The following is a 20,755-nucleotide window of genomic DNA, read 5'->3' as shown; positions in this document are numbered from 1 at the left end:
CCCTTTTAAAAGCCATTCCATTTCTGGTATATTGGATTTCAGCAGCTTACAACCTAAAACAGATCTTGGTACGAGAGAAGTGGGATGCAGTAGTTTGCAAATACCAAACATGTTAGGGGTGGGCCATGGTGGCTTAGCAGGCAGTATTCTCACTTGCCTTGCTGGAGACCCAGGTTCAATTCCCAGTGCCTGTCTATGCAAAAGAAAAAAAAAATGTTGGAATGGCTTTTTAAATGGATAAGTGGAAGCTTCACGAAGAGTTGTGAGGAGCTTGATAGAGAAGACCTAAATGCTTAGAAGACACTATTGGTAGAAATGTGGACTCCAAAGATACCTCTGATAAGGCCTCAGGCAGAATGATACATGTGTTATTGAAAACTGGAAGGAAGGTGATCCTTGTTTTAAAGCATCAAAGAATCTGGCAAAATTGATGACTGGCTTTGAATAAAAGGCAAATTTTAAAAGCTATGCACGTGAACATTTAGCAGAAGACATTTCCAAATTAAATGTGGAAAATGCAGCCTCGTTTCTCCTTGCAGCTTATAGTGAAATGCAACAGGAATGAAATAAGCTGAGACCTGATTTTTAAGTACAAAGAAACCAGAAATTGATGTGCTGGAAAATTCTGGTTCTCCAGAAAGGGATATCCCAGAGAACACTTCCCGACATGAGAATTTAACCAAACATGGAACAAGTCAGCCATTTCAGAAAATGCCAGGATTGAAGATGGAGTTATCTAAGAAGGATTTGTGGATAGTCCTATTGTCTGATAGTTATGATCCTTGCCTACTACATAGAAAACCAACAAGAGTGTTGGAGGATCTGTATAAATGGAAACACTGACAGTTTGGACTAAAAGGGACAGAAAAGGGACAAACTGAAGGAAAAGTAACTTCAGAGGCAAAATCAGAATTTCAGAGGTTTGATGCCAAGAAACCTTGGGCCAGGAGAAGGGATCCACCCAAGCACATGGAGAGGATGAGTTTGCCCCAATGGCAGAGGGTGGGCTTTCCACCTACATGTTCTGGAACAGTTGTGTCCCAGGCCTTGGAGAGGGTGGAGCACATTCTTTGCGAATTGGGGAGAGCCTGGCTGCCAACACATTGTTCTGGAGAGGTTCAGGGTGTGCCATGGAGATGGCAGAGAGCCTTGGTGTGGCCCCAATGTTTGGAGAGGGGGGGGAGTCAAGAAAAAGGTGGTCTCCCCAATGTCCCCCAAGGTTGCATTTGGAGAGACCCAGGTTGCTGCACAGATCCTTAGGAAGGGTGGGACTGCTGCTTTCTAAAGGCCCAAGGATAAATGACTCTCAACAATGAAATCTAATGGAGTTTGCCCTGCAGGTTTTCAGAATTGTTTAGATCTGGTGACCCCTGTGTTCCAATTTCTCCATGTATTCTGTGACTGTCCCTCCTTTGTATGTTGGCAACATATTCTGAATTTTACAGGTCCAAAGCCAGAGGAGAATTTTGCCTTAGGACAGACCATGTCTGTAGCTGATTTTGATGAGATTTTTGTACTGTTTCTGACTTTGTATTGTATTTGCATTGTTACTGAAATAGTTTAAGGTTTTGTGATATTGTGATGGAATGAATGTATTTTGTACTTGGAAAGAACATGTCTTTTTGGCATCCAATGGGTGGAAATGTGCCTAGTTTGAAACTGTTGTGTACCCCAGAAAAGCCATGCTCTTCAATCCTCATTTAGTATTGCTAGGTGGGATCCTTTTTATTGTTTTCATGTAGATATGACCCACCCAATTGTGGGTGGTAACTTTTGATTAGATGGTTTCCATTGAGATGTATATCCACCTATTCACGGTGGTATCACTTACTGGAGCCCTTTAAGAGGAAACCACTTTGGAAAAAGCTCAGAACAAACAGAGCCACACAGCCAGAAACCTTTGTAGATGTGGAAGAAAGGTGCCCCTGGGGAAGCATGAAATGAGGAGAAAAAGCTAGCAGATGTCACCATGTGTCTTCCCAGCTAAGAGAGGTGTCCAGAAGCCAAAGATCAGAGCAGATACCAGCCACATGACTTTCCAACTGATAGAGGTGTTCTGGACAACATCAGCCTTTCTTGAGTGAAGGTAATCTCCTATTGGTGCCTGAATTTGGACATTTTCATGCTCTTAGAACTGTAAACTTGCAACTTGATAAATTCCCTTTTTAAAAGGCATTCCGTTTCTGGTATATTGCATTCTGGCGCTTACAGACTAAAACAGATGAATACAATTCTTTTAAAAAAATTTTTTTTAATACTTTCAATTACCATGCGATTTTTGCTACTTTCTTAAAGTTTTATAATCATTCTTTCTACTCTTATTGCCTAGACTCTTAAAATTATTCTTCAGTCATCTCCCTTACTCTCTGTAGGAGTCAGACAACTCATGCTTACAAAGACCAGGGGGCAAGGTAAATGACCAAAATTAGTTTAATATAAGCAATGGAGGATGACCATGACTGTGGTGAACTAGCATTCAAATATATTAAGCATGTGTGGGTGTGTACTTGCACCCACCCACATTCCTGCTTGTTGGCTAGTTTCTGACCTGTCGGTAATCCCTGTGCTGCAGCCCATACAGAATTGTTGGTTCTGTATCCCCAATCTCTCTTGAATCTGCAACATCATTGCTTCTACCTCCAGGCCACTGTCATCTGTTCTGCTTCTTCCCAAGTCCATTTTCTTTCCATTCCTTCTTCTTACTCTTGCATGTTTACTTTTTTCCCTTGAATTGAAGCATATTGCTTTATGCATTTTAATGATACATGACCATTTGAAGCAGGTTCAGGGTTATTAAATATTCCCCTTTCTCAATATAATTACCCCCCATACCAGATTAAAGCTGTTTGCCTTGAATTCTGTTTTATTTGATACAAACATGGTTACCCTACAATTTTAAATTTTTGTCCATTATTTCTATGCCATTCTTTTACTTCAAACCAGTATTACTTTGTCTCATTCAAGCACTAAATAGTTAGGATTTTGTTTTCCATCCAGTAAGACAGTTTCTATCTTTCAATAAGGGACTTAAGCCATTGACAATTGTGATATATTTGTTTAGTGTATTGTCATGCTTTTTTTCCTTTTTGCTATGATCATATTTCCTTGTTTATTTATTCCTAAGTATTTCATTTTCTATCAATGTGAAGAATAACAGCATCTACAGACTCTTCCATTTGTAAAATAAATTTAATATGCTGTCTTATAAATCCTCCTGTTTTTTAAATCTATATATTTGATCCAGAACAATAATCATTTTTCTTCCATAAAGCATCTTACTTTAATAATTATTCTTGACATGTGAATTGTTTTATCAAAAAAAGAGAAACATATCTTTAAATCTTGTTTCATTATTTTGTCTTCCCCATCTTGAAACTTGAATACTTGATTCAATTATTAGGCCAGCAAGGTGGGCATTTTTGTTGTGTTTTTCCCCTAGCATGACTGAAAATCTCATTCTCTTGTCCTTAGGCATGCTGACTCCTGGCTTGGTAAGAAGTTTTGAGTCATAAACATATCCCATTACAATTCTGTACACATTGCCCATTTCCTTCTATCACTAAGTGCTGCACAAGAGAAGTCTGATGCCCAGCTGATTTTTTTCCGCCCTTCATTTTTATGTACTTGGAGTTAATTTCTTTTTCTTCATTTTTAAAATTAAAATTAAAAATACATTAAGAAGGTATGTCTAGATCTTGGTCTCTCTTCATAAATTTTGCCTGGTATTCTGTGAAGCCAAATGATGTAAACAATATTTTATTCTACATTACCTTTTTTTTCTTGTTAACCTGTGTTCCCTATAATACAATCTTCCATTAGTTTTCACTGTTTATCATTTTATATTACATCTATATAAAAAATAACAGCTTTACTGAAATAATTCACATACCACAAAACTTACCCTGTAAAAGTATACTTTAGTGATTTTTAGTGTGCACAGAACTGTGCAACATTCACCCCTATCTAATTTTGGAACATTTCCTCACCCTAGAAAGAAATCTCAGTCATTAGCAGTCACTCCTGTTCTTCATTTCCCCTTGTACTAATCTACTTCCTCTCTCTATGGATTTGCCTCTTCTGGATATTTTGTATCAATGACTTCCTAGTGTTATCCTTTGCCTGGCTTTTTTTTCAGTTAGCATAATGTTTTCAAGGGATCATCTATGTTGTGGCATATATTAAAATTTCATTTCTTTTTGGGAATGAAAATCATGGCTTAATATTCCATCATATGGATAAACATTTTGTTTATTCATCCGTTAATGAATATTTGGATTGCCTTATTTTTTAGCTAGTATGAATAATGTTGGTATGAATATTCATGTGCAAGTTTTTGTGTGGATATATATTTTCAATTTCCTTGAGCATATAATTAAGTGTGGAAATGCTGGGTCATATGGTACCTCTATGGTTAATGGTTTGAATAACCACTAAGGTGTTTTCCAAAGCAGCTGTATCATTTTATATTTCCACCAGAAACAGATGAAGGTTCCAATTTTTCAATATCCTCACCAATACTTATCATCTGTGCTTCTGATAACAGACATACTAGTATGTGTACAGTATCTCATTGTAGTTTTGATTTGCATTTCCCTAATGGCTTATTGACTGTTTGTATGTCATCTTAAGAAATTATCTATTTAGACCTTCACCCATTTTTAATTGGGTTGTATTTCTATTGTTGAGCTGTAAGAATTATTTCTATGTTTTGAATACAAGTCCCTTCCCAAACATGATTTGCAAATATTTTCGTCCTTTCTTTGGGTTTTCACTTTCTATTTTAATTTTTATAAAGTTCAACTCATCTATATTTTCTTTTGTCATTTATACTTTTAATGTCTTATCTCAGAAACGTTAGCCTAATCCAAGGCGGCAAAAATTTACTCCTATGCTTTCTTCTAAGAGTTTTTAGCTTTTGTGTTTAGGCCTATGTCCTTAAACATAAAAGTGAGGGGGCAAATTTAGAGCTTCAAATCTCCATTTGAATTAGAAGTTACAATTCACTTAAAATAATGCATCATAAAAAATATAACATTTAATAAAATATTTAATACATTCCCATTACTGTGCAATTCATTTTATGCAAAACCGTATTTAATCTATATAAACATCCTTCCAATCAAGTAACATATCATAAAACCAAGGCTCAAAAAGATTATGCAACATTCTCAATATCACATAGCTAGTAATTGTGGGGCAAAAATCTGAACACTTTTGTGTGATTGCTCAGTCTACATTCATCCAGGGGTTGACATTTTTTTAATGTCCAGAAATAAACATTTTAAGCTTGTGGGCTCTATGGTCTTGGTTGCAATGACTCAACTCTGCTGTTATTAGACAATACATAAACAAATGGGCCTGGCCAGGTTTCAATAAAACTTTATTTACTGTATGTGTGGGTTTGAATTTGTGGACCCTGGTAAAGCCATGTCCTTTAATCCTCATTCAGTATTGCTGGGTGGAAGCTTTTTCATTGTTTCTATGGAGATGTAACCTACCCAATTGTGGGTGGCAACTTTCGATTAAATGGTTTCCATGGAGATGTGTCTCCACCCATTCAAGGTGGGGTTGCTTACTAGAGCCCTTTAAGAGAAAACCACTTTGGAAAAAGCTATAGAGCCATGAGAGCCCATGCAGCCAGAGGCCTTTGGAGATGAAGACGGAAAATGCCCTTGGGGGAGCTTCATGAAACAAGAAGCCTGGAAAGAAAGCTAGCAGACGTCGCCATGTTCACCATGTGCCTTTCCAGTTGAGAGAGGCACCCTGAATGTCATCAGCCTTCTTGAACCAAGGTATCTTTCCCTGGATACCTTACATTAGAAATTTCTCAAGCCTTGCTTTAATTTGGACATTTTCACAGCCTTAGAATTGTAAACTTGCAACTTAATAAATTTCCCTTTTTAAAAGCTATTCTGTTTCTGGTATATTCCATTCTGGCAGCTAGCAAACTAAAATACCACAAGTGGTGGGCCTATGGGCCATAGTTTGTCCTCCCCTGCTCTTGAGCAACAGACCACAATACGCTACTTCTTCCTCCAAGCTTTCCCTGAGTACTATCATAGATCAGTTTTTTCAGCTTCTGGACTTCTACCATAGTAATTGTGATACCATAGCTCTAAGTTACATATCCTTGATTTTATGGAAGTGTTTTTGCAATGTCTTCTTTTGTTAACTACTATCATAGAAAATTGTGCATGTTGAACTAAAACATGATTTCGGGATCAGCAGCAGTGTCCAACTTGCAGCAAGCATGAGGGAAAGCTCAAGGGCAAGGGCCTGACGTTACTGAGCCACTAAACAAAAAAGTAAGTGATTACTTTCTTCTAGACTTCTTGATTTGGAAATATAAATCTCTACTGGTTTATGTCATTGTGCATAAAACTTGCAGCTGAAGGCATATCTAACTGAAACACACTTTACAAGTATTTTCTAAACTGTCAATTATTTTTGGGCTTTGTAATGTGAGTAAAAATTTGCTTTTAAGATAACCTTGGGTGACAAATATTTTTCTCTTACTCTCAAGATGTTCAAATTTATATTAAAAGTTATTAATTAAATCTGTTTTTATATTAGAGACATTAACAGCTATTAAGACTTTATAATTTTTTGAGTTATCAGCATTTCCTTTTTAAAAGAATATATCAGTAACTTTAATATAAAGAAAAAATTACTACTTTGACTTAGATTTAGTTAAAAATACCTTGTGTTCAAGACCTCAGAATTAAAAAAAAAAAAAAGGTTACTTCCTGTGGTAGTTAGATTCAGTTGCCACCTTGGCCAGGTGAAGGCACTTAGTTTTGTTGCTGTGGACATAAGCCAATGGTACGTGAACCTCATCTGTTGCTGATGACATCTGCAGTCGGCTAGGAGGTGTGCCTGCTGCAATGAATGACGTTTGACTTAATTGGCTGGTGCTTAAATGAGAGAGTTCAACGTATTACAGCCCAAGCAGCTCAGCATACCTCATCTCAGCACTGGCAGCTCAGCCCAGGCCTTTGGAGATGCAGAAAGATGTCACCTTGGGGAAAGTTGTTGGAACCCAGAGGCCTGGAGAGAAGGCCAGCAGAGACCACCCTCTGCCTTCCCACGTAAGACAGAACCTCAGTTGAAAGTTAGCTGCCTTTCCTCTGAAGAACTAATGAAATAAATCTCCTTTTATTAAAAGCCAACCCATCTCTGGTGTGTTGCATTCCGGCAGCTAGCAAACTAGAAGACTGCTTTAGCCAAAAATTATAACATCATTATGTAGTTGTAAGAATTCTGGTATTGTACAAATTGTAAGCAGTATCATATTATAAATAAGTCCTCATAAGGATGTATGACTTAAGATACTACTTACTGCCTTAGATGTAGAATAAGAGATTTAATATCTGTAAGCAATTTAGGATACTACATAGAAGGTTCTTAACTAGAAGGCTGAATATCTCTCAGAAACATTAAGATTGTGAAGTACACAACAATTAAATTCCCTAATAACTGATTTAATTCAAGTGAACAGCAAAAATCATACATCAAAACACAGCATCTCTAGCATCCTACTAGAGGTAGAAAAATAATAAAATCAACTAACTCTTCAAGTTAAATAAAGTTAAAACACCTCACTCAATTAAAACTATGTAATTTTTCACAACAAAATTTAGGTTTTTATGAAAATGACAGAAGCAATCCAATTTGGGTAAAGTTTTGTGTGTTCAGGGAGGACATCCAGGTCCACTCAAAAGAAGCCAAGATCCGAGGAGGGAAATGGCCTAAAAGCTGAGAGCTAAGCATTGAATTGCTAAGACTGAGCTACAGAAATTTCTTTGTGACACATGAACTACTTTACTGGGAACTCCAGTAGGAGATATGTCTGAGAAACACAATACACTTAAGAAACGGTGATTATTAAATCAAAGTAAATTCCATCTGCTTTTCTTCCCATACTAAATTAAAAGCTGTGAAGACCTCAGAAGGCCCCTTTCCAAGGCTGAACCAGAAGGGGGCCTCAAAGCAGTGGTTGGCGCTGGAATCATGCACTAATAGTTAAGCTGAACAGAAGGCCAGCACTGAATACCATTAATGCCAAGTGGCAAAACTCATCCCTTTCCCATCCTGGCTCAAAGGTGATAAATTCCTGTATAATTCAGGCTTAATGAGGCCTCCCAATACAATCATTTCACTGAATGTAGAACATTCAAGACCAGTTAAAATGTAAAAATAAAAGCTTATTATTACACATTTATTTTTTGATAAGTCTTTCCTTGTGTCAAGGAAAAAAAAATTAGAGCAAGTGTGTATGTGTGTATGGAGGGGGTGTAATTTAAGTGCTTCTTTAAAGTAGTCAAGTTCTAAAGGCAAGGAAAGAAAAGGAGCGCACAAATTCCACTGGCATCCACTAAATAAATTTATATACAAAGCACACACAAATATGCAAAGCGGCAGCTAATAGAAATATTTGCTCTATCCATTCAGAAATCCAAGCAAACGCAGTGATATTTACATTTAGTTCTAATACAAGCAACTGTTGTGGGCAGAGGGCTGAATTTGGTGCTAAAACAGATGTCGAAGAAAAAATTCTTTTTCTAGCCGTATTTTGCAAAATTTGTAAAATGATGTTTCGTTATGGGTTGCCAAATATTTGAACAAATTGTTACCACCTACCAAGTATGAGAAATGCCTTAAGTTCCAAAGTAAATAAAAGGATGAATGAAACCAAGTTTTAGTTATAAAGATACTAAGGCATCTGCTGAGAAAGACAGTTTTAGGAACTCAGCTAACTCTATAGAAGGTACAGTGCTAACCACTGCTAAGAGTAGTGCTGAAGGAACATAAGAACAATGAATTATTTCTGAGCCAAAAAGTACATTAAAAAAGCAAACAGAAGGCAGTTATATACCCACTACTATGAATTTTACAACTAAAGAACTATTTAAAATATACTAGAATTCTCAGGATCTTATAATAAAGAATATGAGAGATAAAACATTTCAATTCTTAATTCTAACACTAATCAGATTAATTTGTTTCTGGAAGAGCAACTGCAAAAAATAGTAAATGTTCCATATGTAAAATTCTATAAATACAATTACTCTTTTCTTCTTCTTCTTAAGTATTGATTAGGAAAATGGAAGAGCAAGTTCAATTTTTATAGGCCTCTTTTAAGCTTCAACAAAGGTATGTCTCCAAAGACCTGAGGAAAAATGATGGTGAATCATGGGGCTTCCTTGGCTGTAAAGTGCAGTCCTTGGGTCCCATTACATGGAGAATTCATTTCCCTGGTCCATGTTCTCTAGCTCTGGGATGGATTTAGAAACTTTGGCATCCAAAGCTATGTATGAGTCTTTGCATTCCAGCACGGCCTGAATCAAATTAGGCTCAATCCACAACCTTGCAAAGGCTAACCAGCACAAAGGCATTCTCAGAGGGACTAATGTAGCGTAATCATTTCCAGGGTCAACTGACTCTTGTCTCTCAAAATTACCAGATGACTCAATGTGTACATTAAAGAAGCATTGGCCAACAGTTCTAACTCAGTACATGGTTGTAGGAGAACTTCATGCTGAGTATGATATGACGTAAGCACAGGAGATAAAAAAGAATATGGTCTCAAGAAAAGAGGAATACGGTCTAATAATCTATTAATTTAAAACATGCTTTTCAAACTTTTAGGACTAAATTCTTACATTAGAGAATAATATTAGAAAACTTTAGGGATGAGATTAAAGGACAAAAAAGAAAACAAAAAACCCTTACCTTTGTATAACAATTCATTTTGATTCCCAAGCAGTGTTTAACCTTAGAAGTTTCCTTAAAAAACATAAAATATACTCCTAAAAAAAGTGGCTCTTGCTCATCTTTATTGTCTCATTTCAAGGAACTCTATTATTAGGGGGAAAACATTATACTAGGTTTTTGGTTTTTTTGCCTTAAATCATATGCAAATAATAATGTTTTACCTAAAATTTAGGGTATATGCACGTGATCTTCTCTGTTTTGCTCTAATAACCCAGGCTTATTCAAAATCTTAGTAATTAATTTCAGTCTGGCTCCAGTTAAAATGTCAATGTAGGCAAGCAATGTCTCTAGAAAAAATTAGGGGGGAAAAAAAAGTCATGGAATCATAAGTATTTAACAAAAAAGCTTAAATCTCTTTTAGCTTTTCTTAAGAGTATGTTCTTCAAGCAGCTTTCTTCATACATATAACCCCTATCCCACCTCATGCACCAAAATCATTTGATCTCAAACCTTTAAGTCTTGCTTTTTGTGCTGCATACATCAGTGAATCCTCCTGTTAGAAAGAGAAACCCATGTTTCTCAATTATTCTTACTCAATAGACTTTTAGAGTCAGAATTTAAAAATTTAAAAAGCCCAGAACATACTGCATTTGAAATTAATCAAGTCTTTTGGTAAAGAATGATACCCCCAGAGCACCTTCCATTCAGGAGAGACATTCTGTACTTTATTGATTTTTCTTTCTCTTTCTCTTCATATCATGACAACCTCATCGGTATTCATACACAACTAGTAAAAATCAAGAGCAGATTAAACAGTATGCTTTTAATCTAGGTAGGGCTTTATACAAAATTCATAAACTGTCTGCCATATAGTGCAGCTCTCAGTATCAGTAACATACGATCAAGAAAAGTCTTCTGATAATCTGAAATTTAATATGAACGTCAATTTAAAACATGTCAAGAGTTCAAGGTAACAAAGAAATGCCCAAGTAGTATATATTGCCAATCATTTTCTTCCTTATCAGAACGTGGTCTTACTCTCAAGTGACATACAGGAACCCAATCTCTTTCATTGACACAATGAAAAGGATCCAAATCTTGGATACAGGCAAAAAATTCACTACTTTAATACTGCAAACTCATTCATTCCTGATGAGACTCTAGAGCTTATGATAGCTCAGAGCCGACGATCTATATATAGTTGGGATTCAAAGAACATATCAATCTCAAATTTTTTGGTATTTAATTTCTTCTTCATTTGCTTGGTTATTAAGTGATTCCCAACGAAACCCTTTCAAAAGATCTTTTAATAAGGGCTTTGAAATAACCTCACTGCTATTATTATTATTATATGGGGGAAATAACCCAGTGACAGCAACATTCAATTTCATAAAATGATCAAGAGCCGAGCCTAAGAAAGAAATTAAGACCCTAATTAAGGACAACCTATTTGACCACAAATAACAAGGGCAAACAATTTTTTCCATGCCTCACTACATTCGAATACCCACTTTTTCTCCTCTAAAATAATTTTCACAGGGTCATATCACCTATGTGAATTAATAGACTCTCCTGTGGTTAGCAAACATAAGATATGATCCTAACCAGGGCTGCTAAGTTTAGTGGTTACTGTTGCTTTTTCTTCTTTAAAGCTCTTTCCTGCTTCTAACACTTACCTGATCTGCTTATGTACTATCTAAGAGCAGGTGCTGTTCTAAGATCTTTTCTTCTCTACATATTTCTCTGGTGTGTAAATGTGTGTGGGTGGGTGTGTGTAGGAGAGGGGGACTTATGTACTAAGTCATTTAGGATATCAAACACTCAGTAGTATTCAACTTTAAGCTACCAAGAGAATTTTTTTGAGCCTTTCTGTTCTAAAAGGAATTGTGTGTTCTTGAGAAAAATAAAATTCAAAATCCTAATTAAATTAGGAGCATGAAAACAGAAAAAAATAGAAAGCAATTATTCTATTTTAACGACCCTAATTCAAGAAATCCAGATTAAAGCATTCAGACTCTGAAATATGCAATTATCACAATGAAGGCATTTCAGAGCAAAATGTGCTGCAATATGCTACTATGATTAAAAGCCATCATAATCTGGCAAACCTCTGTAACAAAAAGGAAAAAACATGAACTAGACAAGTAGCCTTTTACATAGTTTACTAAAAAGAACAAATTATAATTGTGTCATAGTTACACAAAGGTAGAGGCAACTTTCATCTTCACTTAGTGTTAAAACAGTTTAGTATTAAAACATATTTCCATCCATAAATATTTAATTACATTGAAAGAAAATGCACATGGTTTAATGCAGAGAATAAACTGTTTTAAGACATTCCGTGTTATGTCTGAACCCATCAGAACACATACTAAGATAACCATTTAGTATACCCTCTAGATAGAAAACAGACTCTCACAGTATTTTTTTTTACGCTTGTTTTTCAAATGTATAAAAATTACCAGACACAAACGAGAAAATAAAGAGCAATAAAGTACACCATATGTTTCCACTGTTAGCTGACTCTAGGTCTTTGTTCCAATATACCAGAGCCACTGGAAGGAAAGCATCCATTAAAATGCATTTTTACAGTATTGTTGGCAAAAGTTATACTTCTGGTAGGGTCAGTCGTCTTGACTATTCCTCACTGCCTTTGCTTCCTTAATACAGATCTCTTTCAATTTTAGGAACCTGCAGTACAACCTCCCTGGAAAACAGGTCAGCAACAGGACAATCTGATAAATCAACGTAAAAGGCAGAGGCTGAAGAAGAATGCAAACTTATATTCCTAATGAAGGAGTTCTGAAGTAATTCTGTATCAACGACAAAATTTTTGCTTTTTAACAGCTACGCATCTATCTAGATACAATCCACCCTGTCCTCAATTAGCAAGATTTCTTTCAATTTGGGGATCTCCCAGAACAATTTTAACGCTACAACTCAAAGCAACAACCCTAGCCACGCCCTTTACGCCCGGAGGCAAACCACCTTTTGCTTTCCCCCCGCCTCAGAGTCCAAAAATGTACCTCTTTCACCCAAAAGGGTTTGTACTGGTTTCCTAATACAAGGTAGAGACTCTCTGAGCTGTTCCTTGACATAATTCCTACTGGATGAGGCTTTCTCCGGGGCAGCGTGCGTACGTCCCGAAGCGGCACCCACGCTTACCTCCCACACACCTGCAACCCCTGGCAGGATGCTGGAGCGGATGCTCCGAGGACCGTGCTCCGCCCTTGCTCCAGCTCTCCTTTCTCCCGGGAAACTACAGTCCAGGCTGAGCCTCCGGCTTTACAGGCACCCAAGCCCCGCCTCCCCTTCTCTAGTTGGTGAATTCGGCAGCCGTGGCTCCTCCCCTTGCTGTTCCTACTGCTACCGGGGATGGAGACGGCGGGAAGCTGCAGCCCAGTACCTTCCCGCTCCCTGCACTTCTGCAGCTGCTCCGTCCCCTGCGGGACCACTCTACCCACACCCAGCGGCCTCACACCTGGAGCTGCTTCCCGCCCCGCCCGGGCGTCTTCGTGGAGAGCCCTGGCTCAGCCTATCATCGCCCCGACCCGGGTACAGCTGCTAGGGGTGCTTGGGGACTGGCTGCTCCCTCAACTACCCCGAGGCTTCCGCTCCGCTCACACGTACCCCCACCTCGGGCCCCTCCCTTCCTCTGCACCCTTCGCCCGCCCCCACAATGGGTGAGTCGCTTGCGGGACCGACCCTGCGCCCTGATTGGTGCAGGTGAGAGCTGACCCCACCCTCCGTCCCCTTCCGAGTACCCTGTCTCTTCATCTCACCTCCTCCCGCAAAGGCAGGAAACTCGCTGACTATTGGCTGGGAGTGTCCCCACCCAACGCCTTAGGCTCCTCCGCACAGGCTGCCGGGACTTGTAGTCCGATGGAGGCGGGAATTGCCGGCAAGGCCAGCAGGTGGGACTACGAGTCCCTACAGGCCCCTGCGCGACTCCGGCTGGGCAGGATTCCGGACAACGCCTGGTTCCTCTCGGGTCCTTCCGGCGTCGCCGGAGTGAATTGATCTGGGAGTTGAAGAGGGCTCCAAAGGTGGGAAGTGGAGTCGCTGCCCCAGTTGCCGGTAAGGTGTGGCTGTTCTTTCCGGGTCCTCGTAGCTCCGAGCGGAGCAGAAGGGGCTTCGGGTCACACAGGGGCCCGGGCTGAGGCGCTCAGGCTTGATTCTGGGAGGCGGAGCGGACGAGGTTGGGAGCCGGGCCCGATGGGCGTAAGCGAGGTTACCCTACGCGAGTGGCGTAAAGCGGGTTTGTAAATGCCGCCTGCCCTGTTGGGCCTGAGCGCCTCCAGGAAGTCTCCTCTAGCTGGGGGCGGGAGAGCAAGGGCGAGGTTGGCCTCTGGAACCCCAGAAGGGGGTCTGGGCGGATGTACCTGGGTGGGGTCCTCTGAAGGTGTGGCCCGGGGCGAGGAGGTGAGACTGCTTTAGAAGTGGAAAAGGGGAGGAGTGGAGGAAGGAAGGAAGGGGTGCCTGGGAGGCTGCTCCTCGGGGTGACTCGGGTTATGCCCTTTGAGGGAAGAGGAGAACCGTAGAAGGAAGAGTCAGATGTTGACAGGAATCTGCGGATTCAGTTCCAGTTTCTTGATGTTCCTCAAAGGAGGTAATTTTGTCCTAAGCAGAAAGGACTTACGGTATGTTTACCCTTTTACTGATTCACGTTCCCGTCGGGATGCTGCTGAGGAAGCAGAGTTAAATGACGTGCCCGAGGTCACACACGTAGAGGCAGATAATCTGAATCTAGTCGGCGTCCATTCAGAATTGCCGCTCTCCCGCCCCCCAAATAGCCCATTTGGTTAGGTTTTTTGAAGAGGGTGGAGGAAGTGGCGAAGTGATGTATTTTATGGTTTCTCTAAGAAGCCATTTGAGAAGTGAAGAGTTTTTTGTTTTGTTTTTTCTTTTTTAGCTAGGGTGAAATTCTTCAAAGGAAAGAAAGAATCTGTTTCAAGTTACATATTTGTATTTCCTTTTATTAGAGGTATATTCAATGATATACTGTTTTACTACAGGCTATTTTAAAGGGTATGTATGAGAACAACAGTTAAACAGTATATCCCATCCTTATGTTTGGAGGAATCTTCCTTCCCCTTCCTATCACAGGACTCACTTTACCATCATTTTCAGCATGATGGGATTAGAATTCTTTCATAAAACGACATACAATTTTTTTCAGATATGCAGTATTAAAAGAGTTTAGTGTGCTCGTTACTAGAAAAAAAGATACTCTGCATTTCTTGGAGATAACATCACATTTTATGTTTGGGATTTTTGTTTATCGTTTACCTCATTTTTTGAAGTGGCATTTTTTGAAGTGGGATGTGTGTGTGTATAAATCATAAAACCAGCCTATTATATCTTGCTTTATTTTTTTTAACATCATCTAAGACTTTTTTCTTTTTAATTAATCTTTATTTTACATTAATGAAAGAAAAACACTTTTATTTCATATTGAGCACAAGGTAGTGCGTTTTTTCCAGTCTTATTCTAAAAATAAGAATTCTAAAAATAGAATAGTCTTATTCTAAAAATAAGACCAAGTATGTCCACTTGTAGCCCATGAATATTATTATTATTGGATACTTCTTTAATAGAATTTTAGGAGTATGTTCTTTGACTTCAAGATTTCTTCATAAAGTTTGTATTCAGGAATCAACTAACTATAGGTAGCAGTAATCATGGTTTACTGTTTATAATTTGACCATCGATATATGCTGAAGTTTGAATGCCCTCTGCAACTTTAATAATATGATCAAAAGTGTGTTTAACTTTTAAATGCAAAAACTTTTTCTGCGATCAGAGGTACTCTGTTCCCCTATGATTGAAGTTAAGATGGTCTGGAAATTAATAATGACCTCTAAAATAAAAGAAAGGTATGATACTATAGAATGAAGTAATATCCAGAATAATGCAGCACCATGAATGATAATACATAGGAAAGGAAGAACCAACGAAAAAAAAATAGATGTAAGAGTATGTGGGGATAACTGGTTTAATGCTGTATTAGAAGGGTGCGGCAGTGTAAGTAGACCATAAACTGAACATGAGTCAGTGATGATAAAGCAAGTATGTTTTTAGATGGTATTGTAGACATTTGCTTTTGTTCAGAGGTTGAAGTGAGTTCTCATAGCTTTTGGCATGCAGCTAATGAGGTTGTAAAAAAAACTTTTTTGAGGTAAGTCAGGAAATTTTGGAAATAAATGAAATGTAGTGCACTTGATCTTCATTCAGTTCTAGCAATAACATATCTTTATCACTAAGGTCTAGATAGTTTTCGTATTGTTTCTTGTATGTTGGGATGGCAGAGTAAAAGTTCTCTTGTATGTGTCATCCTTCAGTCATGTGCTGGAGTACTGTGGTCATTTTGTACTTTTTCACACTGGATAATTAAGGGTTCACTGTGTAATGTGTACAGTCATATATTTTATAATCATTTACAGTTTACCAGTGTCCGTATTTCTTACCGTTTTGTGCTTTTCAGGACATCGTTTTTTACAGGACTTAAGGTGTATCTCGTTTATATCTCTTTCTAACTGGATTGTAAGGATGTAAGGTCTGTAAGAACAGGGACTATATATTATTTTATTGTTGTAATTCCTAGTAGGTAGAGTTATTGAGTCCTTGTTTCATAAAGGGAGTGAATATGCTCAGATTGTTAAAGTGACTTGCCAAAGTTCATGTAACTAGTAACTCATGGAACCAAGATATAATTCTGGTCTTCTGACTCCAGACTTTTAGTACTGTGAAGTAAAGATTCAGTTTGCTTAGATTATTTATCTTAACAGGAGAAGAAGACTTAATGTGACTCAAATATTCAAATATTAGAACCTACTCTTACTCTTTGTTTAATGCTGACAATTTGTCTTCTATTTTCCTATCCAGCTCTCCATCCTTATCCCCAGCCTTTCTAATTTTCTGTGCCTTTCAGTTACTACATAGATCAACTCCGTCTTGACTCAGTGTTCTTTGTACATATTATATCATTCTGCTTGGACTGCTTCCCTTCCAGGCACCCCCCCCCCCCCAAAACAAAAAATTGGCCAGTTCCTAGTTAATTCTCAGATCTCACTCATTGTCATTCCTCAGGGGAGCCTTCCCTGATCTTTGACCCTCCTTCTCCCAGAAACTAGAATAAGGTCCCCACTGTATCTTCACCATACTCTGCACTTTTCCATTGTAACCATTCATCACAATAAGAACTCAATTGTGTACTTATTTGATATCTTCCTTATTACTTATCTGCAGGATACAGTTGCTGGTTGTCTTTCCCTGCTCCTTACCAAAATACCTGGCACAAAGTGAATGCTTAGTAAATGTTTACTGAATGAGTACATTCATACTCAGTACCTCCAGCACTATGCTAGGGACAGAAATCAGATATAAATGAAAGTCTTGCTTCTCACACTCATGGGGAATTGAAGAATATAGGAACTTTCAAATGACTTTAGGCTTGGAAGGTTAGGTTAGGTGCAAAGGAATCATTGGCAAAAGTTTACTATAGACTGTAGAAAATGTTCTTTCTTGTAGGTTTCAAAAATCAGTATAAAAAGCTTATATGGAAATGGCAAAGGAGTTATTTTCCATTACAGCAAAATTTCTTCATAACAGCATTTTGGAGAACTTTACACTGGCCTATATTTTGCGTGCAATGTTCATTATAACAAAAGAATATAGACATAGAAAGAACTTTGAATGAACTCTGTTCCTTTCTAATATTGTCATTTTGTCCTCAAAACAATTATTTCAAGTAGGTAGTATTAACATTGATTTACAGCTGAGGATACCACAACTCAAAGAAGTTTAGTTAAATTCCTAGAGATTTTCCAGATAGTAGATGTTAGAGCCAGAGCTTGAATCTGAATCTGTCTCCAGAATTGATGTTTTTACTTTTTGTTTTGTTTTTCACCATGCTGATTGTGAATTTTACCTTTAATGTCACTTGCTTTAGGTAAGGTGACTGTTTTAAAATTGAGTGGTACTTGCTTTAAAAGAGGTTTTATTTTAGGCTTCTTGAAAATTTCCATAATATTTTGGTGAAACTTAAATAATATTTTATTTACTTTAAACCTATATATTTATGAAAGTAAAAAGATAATATCATTTAAAAACAAACTGAATTTCATGAATAAAATGTGTTAGGTTTTGGTCCTCAAAAAAAAATTCTCTGATCCTTTGCAGTAACACAATAATGGTATAAAATAAATTCGCAGCTCTGAGTTGCTGTCGCTTTATATGCCTCATGCCTTGTAATTACAGTGGATTTACCATATAACTCAGAATCTGTTAGAAACTGCTAATTTGGCCTTACAATTTGACAATTCTTCTATTTTTATCATTGAATATAAATATTCCTTGCCAAGTCCTAAACTAACTTTTAAAAGTTGATCCTGATGTTATTTGGGTCTTGGATAAAAATTTCATATCTAACCTAGCATAATTGATATATGTTAAATGATAGTCACTGTTGTTTACTCAGATTGATTAGTTTCTTGGAAATAAGTACCAGAGGTAAGTCTAAATTGCACAATAATATCTTGGTTCATTCCTTTATCAAATATTTATCATCAGTTATGTGTGAGATTGTCTTAAACCCTGTTCAGAATGAGCTGGGATATAACATCATAGCCAGCATTTATTGAACAACATTTATTGAGCAGTAACTGAGTGCCAGACATCATGCTAAGCATTTTACATGATCTCATGTAATCTTTACAACAACTCTATGAAGTAAGGGCATTGTTATCCCTATTTATATATGAGGAAACTGAAGTGTAGATAAGATAAGTAGCTTGCCCAAGGTCACTCAGCCAATAATTGCTTCCAGTTATGATTTGAATCAAGACCATTTTTTTAACCTGTGTAACAAAAATGATATTGTCAGTAGACTGCATTGGAGGTCAATTAGATTTAGAGTTACAATTATAAGAAAAGTTGTATTTTAGGCCTCAAGGCCAGTGTGGCAGGTAAAAATTACTTCGAGTCAAATTTACTCTTAAAAAATCCTTTAAGAAGTTACCACCATCAGCTGGATAGGAAGGTAGTTTCTCCAATTTACTTTCTGGTCCTTGACACTGAGACATGCCTTCCTGCTTTATCCAACCATCTTGTCTTATCTTCAGGATGAACTGTAACTCCGGCTAAGAATGGAGTTAAGAAATGGCAAAACTAAAATGTTACACCCCTGCTGCTTTCTCAGACTTCTCATAGGGTTGCTACAGTAGCACTGTTGTGAATGGGCCTTAAGTCTGACCTACCTCTTACGCTACTTCAGATTGTTTTAAGTCTTTCTTAACTTAATTCTAAAGGATTTTGAATAATGCTGTGTGGTCCTTTATTCAAAAATAACCAAGCTTTGTGGATACTGTTTGATATCCTAGCTTAGTTTTGGTGGACTTCCTAAAAATGAATTATACTTTGCAAGCATAGGTTATAAGAGAAACTTTTGATAATGTAGACAGATAAGGCATTCTGTTCTCCCTCATTTCTTCTTGTGACTAACAGCATTTATGTTTGAGATCATTTGGGAGCTAAAGGTGAAGTTAAATGGCATCAGCAGATAGAATGTTGGCCTCACTAGTACCTAGTGTTAAATACATGAGTCAGAGAGTCGATTAATTTTCTGAGGCTTATGTTACCAGTATTTGAGAGGCCGTGGCAACATTTTTGGTGTTAAAATATTTTGTAAAGTAAAGAAAATACATGTTGCATATTGTAGAGGAACTTAGCCATTTCGGGATTATTAGGTTAAATAGTAGGTATCTAAGATTATAAGTGATACCGAATGAGTAGGCAAAACCCACACGGTACAGTTTCCTTAGATTGTACTTTCAGTTATGGAGACAGATAAATTATGAGGGCTTAAGCTTAGTTGAATTTCTAAAGGATTTTAAAGGAATGTTTTGATATTGTATTGGAGAAGTTAAAATGAGAGATCACAAAGAGAGGAAAATAGAAAGACCTGTGCCTCAATTAAACACTAAACAACTATTCAGGTGGGCATTATTAGATTAATGAGCCACTCGATTGTAAACTTTATGTGCAAAAGATAAACATATTCAAGTGGACAAATTTGTTTCTTGCCCACCAGTAAATGATTGTGTTTCAGACTAGGATTTAGCAAAAATTTAGGCATTGAAATAGCATAAAAGAAAAAAAAAAGAAGAAAAAGGAAGGTTGTTACAACTAAAGAGATGTGTATCTTTTTCCCACAGCCAGGTGTTCAGCAATATTTTGGAGACCAGCTGATGCTATTTGTTACTGTTTGCATTTCCCATCAACTAATTCAGAGGTAATAGGCAACTTTTGATTATCCTATGGAGAGTATATTGCCTTTTATTTTATCTTGAGGATTTTAATGGCATCTTGTTTTCATTGTGCGACTCAGCCAGCTTCTGAACCACAAGTGGTCTATGTGCACTAAGAGAATAAAAAATAATTTTAGTATAGGCCAGGGAAATAGTTTTAAAATGTATCTGATGACCAGATTCTTTTATGTATTCTTAAACTAGTTGACATTGGATGATCTATGTGACTTTCTTTTGGTGATCCAAGTGATTTATTTATACTTCCATTTTGGCACATGAAAGGGAAAAGGTAAAAATATGCAATGTAAGTGGCTTTATGATGCTGTGTTATCGTTATTAGACTGTCATTGTGTATCATTGTGTATGCTATGCAGGATGGGAACTAAGGTGAGGTAAGCAAGGCACCTAGGATGCAGAATTTAAGGAGGCACTCACCCTATCTGTAAGTACAGAGTTAAATTTTATGCCCTCAGGGGTCTTGTTTTCCTCACTATAGTTCCAACCCTGATGTCATGTTAGGTTTATAAACTTTGGGGTAAAATATCAGTAACTGGTATATGAATTGAATGCTTATTGTGTATTAACCTGTGTTAAGTACTTTTATATGCATTTAGTGTCCCTAACCCTGTGAGATGAATACTTTAATCAATATTCCCATTAATGGGATTAAATAACTTACCTGGTATTACCCAGCTGAGCAAGAATTCAAACTCACATCTTTCTGTTTCAAATCT

At 37.5% G+C, this 20,755-nt stretch overlaps 2 protein-coding genes across 5 annotated transcripts in view; one reads left to right on the top strand and one right to left on the bottom strand.

Moving 5' to 3' along the window:
- The window catches only part of SERPINI1 (serpin family I member 1), a 78,693-nt gene extending 65,373 nt beyond the window's left edge, over positions 1 to 13,320 (bottom strand). The window contains exon 1 of the mRNA XM_077159153.1: positions 12,880 to 13,320. The gene's annotated coding sequence lies outside the window, so the exon portion shown is untranslated. The remainder of the gene's footprint in view (positions 1 to 12,879) is intronic.
- Positions 13,321 to 13,554: 234 nt separating this feature from the next.
- Positions 13,555 to 20,755, top strand: part of PDCD10 (programmed cell death 10) — a 52,440-nt gene continuing 45,239 nt past the window's right edge. For 2 of the 4 annotated variants that reach the window (XM_077160961.1, XM_077160962.1), the window contains exons 1-2: positions 13,555 to 13,791; positions 19,929 to 20,005. The gene's annotated coding sequence lies outside the window, so the exon portion shown is untranslated. The remainder of the gene's footprint in view (positions 13,792 to 19,928; positions 20,006 to 20,755) is intronic. The other 2 variants (XM_077160963.1, XM_077160960.1) reach the window with 2 other exon arrangements.

Source organism: Tamandua tetradactyla, chromosome 5 (genome assembly GCF_023851605.1).
Source record: "Tamandua tetradactyla isolate mTamTet1 chromosome 5, mTamTet1.pri, whole genome shotgun sequence".
Classification (NCBI taxonomy): Eukaryota; Metazoa; Chordata; class Mammalia; order Pilosa; family Myrmecophagidae; genus Tamandua; species Tamandua tetradactyla.
This window is presented reverse-complemented; position numbering and strand designations above follow the sequence as displayed.